Source organism: Cyclopterus lumpus, chromosome 13 (assembly GCF_009769545.1).
Source record: "Cyclopterus lumpus isolate fCycLum1 chromosome 13, fCycLum1.pri, whole genome shotgun sequence".
Taxonomy (NCBI): Eukaryota; Metazoa; Chordata; class Actinopteri; order Perciformes; family Cyclopteridae; genus Cyclopterus; species Cyclopterus lumpus.
This window is the reverse complement of record NC_046978.1, coordinates 3,927,066-3,933,489: the sequence shown is the minus strand read 5'-3', so window position 1 is coordinate 3,933,489 and position 6,424 is coordinate 3,927,066.

Genomic DNA, 6,424 nt, shown 5'->3' with positions numbered 1-6,424 from the left:
TCTTCTCTTTTAACATTTCTAACCAATGACACAAACAAACTGAGGAGAAAATACAACAATCATTTATTTATTTTGAATGGATTATGTCATGTTTAGTTGTAATGGGTTTTGGATTGAGTGCCACAGACAGGTAGGGAAGTTGTCAAGTAGGCAGACAAACAAATTGTTTATTTTGGTCTTTTTATGGGAATATGTTGACAACAAGAAACATATAATGCCAGCCTATATCCTTTCATAAGAACATGATGTAAAACTGCTGCCTTTCTCACTGAGTGCCCCACTGGATAACTCACCACTATCTTCCTCCCATTGGAGATGCTACTTAGTCTGGAAAAACATGGTTGTGGTTTAAGAACATTCACAAAGAGGTAAGGGAAGATACAATGACAGAACTAAAACTAAAGTATAAAAATGGCGAGAGTTACTATATGAAATGTATACTGTGTGCGTATAGATATACAGCATTATACGTCTTGGAGAAAGAATAGGAGAAATGTAAAATGCTTATGGTAAAGTATAGGTAAAGTTTTTTTTAAAGGAAAATCACTGCCTGCCCAGCAGATTAATAATAGAAACTGATTTAGCTTGTACGCTCAGGCCAAGTAAATATGCATTTATTTATTTCACAAGGTGTTTAATTGTACTATTTCCTGTGCTATGTGTGATTTCATTTTGCTCATTGCAGTGGAGTGGAGCTTTACAGTGTTCATGGGAACTTTACATCTAGTTTCATTTGTTACATTTTATCAGATGGAGGTAGAGGGAAGGAGGAGGAAGCGAGAGACAGAGATGTCCTGAGTGAAAGGTAAATCATTGATGATAGATATTTAAAAATCTTATTCAAGTTTATTTGCTTTATGATGGCCATGCACAGATTATTTGTCCATGAAGGGAATCTGATGCAAATTGTCAGAACAGGAAAATAGAGGCGGGTTAAGGCGGAGAGAAGAGAAAACAGTCTGTTTAACTGTAAGGCTCAAGGTCACTCATTGCTGGAGCTGCCGAGCCCAGCAGCATGTGGACAGTGTGATAGGGAACTGTGGAGTTGCCTTTGCATTCTCAAAGAAGCTTGTTGGCCTTATGGCTGCTCAGGACTGAGTATTAAGAGGGTCCTTTGGCGATGAATTTGTCAGGATGCCTTAATGTATCCTGTTCCCTCTGTTTGATACTGATTGCAGACTAATTTCAAATGTAAAAAGCTTTTCCCTGGGTGAGTTCAGTGTGATTACACACAATGCAGAGGACAAGTGGAAAATAAGCTGTTTAACGTTTGATTGAATCCAAAATCAATTGTTGTTTTTCCCTTTGTTTTCACATGCCTGGATGTTGTTTTTCTTTGTGCTCACATACACTGTTGTGGATTCTGTGTAACCTTTTGTTTCCCCAATTGTATTTAAATGATGGGACATAGATGGATCTGATGGATATATCAATATATAGATAGACAATATATGGCTGTATATAATATGAGGAAATGAAAATATGGCTGATGCAAGGGAAGGTTGAATTATAGCTGAACCTCAAGATAGAGTCCAAAGGCTTTTCTACAGATAAACAGCATTTTAAATTCAAACCACAAAAAGACTGCAGAGCATAAACATTCCAACTTTGTGGACCATATTAATGTTAATGGAACAGCACTGTGGCATGTGACGGACATTATTGGCTATTGTGCTGCGGACTGGAGCATTGTCTCCCTTCAGATGCCTCACTGGTGGTGTTATCAGCTCAATGTGGGCACAATACCACAAAGAGACTTTTAGTTACCACCCTGTTCTCACATGTGTTCTCACATGTGTCATTAATAGCTCATTCTGCATAACAGGAGGCAACCACGGTTGGTTTTTGTGGCTTCATTCACACATTAAATACATTTACAATCACATACCTAAGCCTGCCTCAACTAAAAATAAGCAGGACAATTTTAGCTGCAGTGTATCAGCGTTCTTAAAGAAATAGTTTGACATTTCAGGAACTAGCTTATCTGCTTTCTTGCAGATTGCAGATAAACTAGTTCCTGAACTATTGATATCATGTTAATAATATACATACGGTAATGTTGTGTAAAAATACAAAATGCAAAGTCAACTAAGTTAAAGATGAATTTGACTGGTAGTATTTCTTTTTTAAATTTATTTTCTATAGATATTGCAATACTTGTGTTACTGTTATATTGACAGTCAAACCAGCTGTTTCCAGTCTTTATGCTAAAAAATAAGCTGAGCTAACTGTCTTCGGGATCCAGCTTAATTAAAAAATATATATAAATATATAAATATATATATATATATATATATATATATATATATATATATATATATATATATATATATCAGTGCATTGATCTTCCCATCTAACTCTGCAAGTAAGCAAATAAGTACTATCATACTATCATATTGTATTGCATATTCCAGCAGACACGTTGTTGTCCAACACACCTTAATGATATTAAGTTTAATAACATAGTTCGGGAACAAGGACCACATATCTTTTATCCGCACAAAGTATTTAAGCACAACTGACACGTTGACTTTTGCTTTGACTTCCGCTTTGACTTCCGTTCAGCTCCAACATCCTTCCCCGCAACAATATTTCTTCTATATTTCTTTCTATCTGTCTCCCCCCCCCACCTCTCTCTCCCTCTCTCTCTCTCTCTCTCTCGCTCTCTCTCTACTTGATTACAGGAATCACAGGAGACTCCGCATAATCAGAGCTTCCGTAGAGACAGCCCCCACTCAAGAGTCTCCACTCCCCCAGTTTCCACCGGAAGTCAGCGGCCCATCATTGCTCTCCTCCATCCATCATTCCACATTCCCTTCATCCCTTCATCCCTTACCCTATATCACTTCATCCTATGACCCTCATCTCTTGATTCCTTACCCTACATCCCTTCATCACCTACCCGATCTCTTCATCTCCTACCCTACATCCCTTCCTCCCTCAACCACCTTTGGCTCCCGAAGTCCATCCCTCTCACTTCAACATGCAATAAACCGTTTGAAACCCATATTGTTATTAGAGAATAATCAAGGTTTTAACACAAAACCACTGCACAAGCTTTTCTTCTTTGCCCTTGTTAATAGTGTATGCTTAGTTGTGAGCCTTTTCACCCTTCATACTATTACATCTGCTGATGCCTCTGCTGCTACCCACACAAATAGAGAGCCAAATCTTTTAATTTGAAAGTTGTTAACTCCAGTAATGTCTTGCTTGAAACTGCCCTCTATATCCATGCTAATGGCCATATTGAGTCATTATTTTTGAAACTCTGCCTGAAAAAGTTAGATTTTCTTTTACGGCTGCATTAGCTGAGGAACTTATTTCATTAAGTCTTTTACAACAGTCTACGCAGTATGATGCATTTCAACATACGGTCCTGACAACAATGATTAAACTATAAAGCCTCAAACTAAAAAGCTTGTTATATTTGTTGTATCTGCTCCCAGCTGTGGCCATGCAAAGAATGTGATGAAGCTTAATTAACGCTAGTTGCGGTTCAACAAAGGTGAGTCGGGTCCAGCACTTGATGAAGAGGGAAAAGTTTGGATTAAGAAGTTTCAAGTATTCAGGAAATACCAGGCATACAAAATCCACGGGTAATGGAGGCAGCAGGAGTTAAAAAGCCCTCAGTAGCAGGAGGATGAGGATCTTTATTTTAAAGAAGCCAACTCTCGACTATAATTGGGACCTAGTGAGTGCCAAGAAGTAAGTCTGTGATGTGTTCATTAGCCCAAGGGTGGAGGTTTATTCTGAGTAAGAGAAAGGAGAGAGGAGAGAGGAGAGAGGAGGAGAAAGGACAATGAGCAGAGATTAGAGGTGAGATAAGTACGGTCAAGAGAGAGACTTTTTCAGACCAACTTAAGGTACCAAAGTGCAACACTACTGGATTGAGAGGTGGCGGAATAAGGAAGATAACAGTCAGACTTGAGAGAGATGGGAAATACCCAAGAATAATCGGATTCATCTCGGACCCTAGCTGCTGCTCCATCCACTAAACTGTGAGGAGTAAAGGTAGAGCACAACAATTCATCTATGTCATAAAAAGCTGAGGGGAGCATCTGGTGCTCCTTGCGTGGGATCGTACGGCAACATGAGAAATGAGGCATCCGGTGTTCCGTTGCTATGCCTGGCCCCAGCTTGGTGAGGGCAGTGGATGGATATAGTTTGAGAGATGGATATCTGAGTGCAGATCAAAGGGATGTGCTTTCAGTGTGCCAACTTCATTTGCTGGATTAGTGGTACTTGCTTTAATCGCACCACAAAAGACCGAATTGCATTACATCTGTTATTATACTGCTTGTTGCATTGCTCCCGTGGAATTGATATGCAGGACGGCACATTCAGGCACATTCAATTACTGTCTGAAAACGTGCGTATTACAGGTTTGCCTCGGGTCCTGACAGAACAGTTATGGGCCTGGTAGTGGATACTGAAAAAGGCTATTATACACTGAGACCACTTGATCTGCTGGGAGTTTCTACTGTTCGAACAACGAACAGTTGCAGTCTCAAGGTAGCCGTTGATGGATAGTAAAAAGAACCAAATGTGGACTGGCTGCTTGTTGAACCTCAATGTCTCGTTTTTTATTTCTGCAACTGTTAAATACACAAGAGGAGATGTGTCGATCGGAGGCTTTGAAGTTGCCTTTGAGGGAGCTAAGCTGAGCAACTAATTACTTTTGCTGTTGAGTAATCAGAAAATTAAGTAATTTACTTTGTCAAAGACTAATGTGTAATAAGCTATTAATATGAATTTCAAGTAACTCATAACACTAAACATGTGATACTGAATCTCAACGGCCCTCACACATATTCTAAACTTATTCTATTTAATTGATCTTTTTCAAACGTGAGATCCTTTGGCCTTTATCGCATGGCAGTGTCGCAGAGTGTCAGATCTTCCCATCTGACCACATGGCCTTCCTTAATTAGCTAAGAGTGGATCCACCGCCTCAGCTAAATATATTTTATTTACAAGTAAAGGTCACAGCAGAGCTCCTTATAATATTTGATGATTTGTATTTTGTGCAATTAACAAAACCAGGCACTGTGACCAAAACAGGCCTCACTCTGCATTATTTAAGGGGAAACAAGAGAAAGGCCCTGGCATACAGACCTATATGAATGTGTCATTAAACAACAAACACATGAAAGATGGAGAACTGAACCGTGTCTAAAACACGGTCCCTCTGACACATGTCACACCGACATCACAGGAAGTGTAACTGAAGCCGCACTGTCCGTGTCAAAGGATACGCATTGATTTTCATGACTAAGAGTAATGGCTGCAAATGCCGGTTTAGACATACCTAAGCTACAATGTTGCTCTCTTCGGCCTCGCTCCTTAAATGTCAAGGGTTGGGACCCTGCATATTCGCCACCTCCCAGCAGCAGGAGTTCACTGTGCAAACATTCTCCTCATCTGCATCTTTCGGATTATTCATCACCACAAAATGTTGATAAGCTGTGATCTGTATTTACATAAGGAGTCTGCACCAGGCAAGAGGTCTCCTTGCCCAGGGTGTGTTGGTGTTCCAGAGTCTCCTCTGACTCTCCACACACATCCTCGGGCAACCTATGTACTGCTTGTATTTGTCCATCAAGCTTGTCATCTTCAAAACTGTCATGCCGTCTCTCTCTGTCTCACTCTCCATCTATTTCTTTTCTCTCTGTCTTTCTCCCCTCTCACTTCATTATGTGGGACCTCCACTGTCACTCTAATCTTTGAGCAGAAAGTTGTCTTTTTGTGTCTTGTCTCTATCTCTCTCCATCCTCCTTATCCTCATCTTCCTTTCATCTTCATCTCAATAGCACTGCACTTTATATTGACCGCATTACAGTATTTCTTCTCACATATGAGCATTTTCTGTTAGAAGTTTAATGTTGCACTGAAGTCTACATTTGCACAATTGCATTGAAGCACCACAGCTCTGCTGCTGCCATATGAATGATGTGAGGCCAGAGAGGATGGGGAAAAGAAGCAGAAAGTGGAAAAAGAGATGGGAGGAGAAGAGCAAGGTGAGATAAGAAGATGGGTTGAGCAAGGGGCCAAGGGAGGAATGAAAAAGAGACAAGTATGGAGGCTGGGGCATGACATGAATAATATGAAATGACACCACAAAGGAAAGATCTGAAGTACCCCACTGTCTCAAGAGCCACGGGGATTATGTTTAGAAAAAAATGATTTGCTTTTATTCAGGCATTTATTCAGTTGTAATCAAGTACAATGGGCCTCCACCAGGAGTGTTTTACCACAAGGAATTACAATTGCTTAAGTGTGAGTGTAAATGTATGTTTTGAATTTTTGCAGCAGGTTCAATGAGCATTTCCCGAAACGAGTGCCTTTGAAATATTTAGTAATGCAGTATAGTACAGAGCACTTGCAGCCTCACAGGTCTGCAGGGCACAGCGGGGGTCGCCTGCTC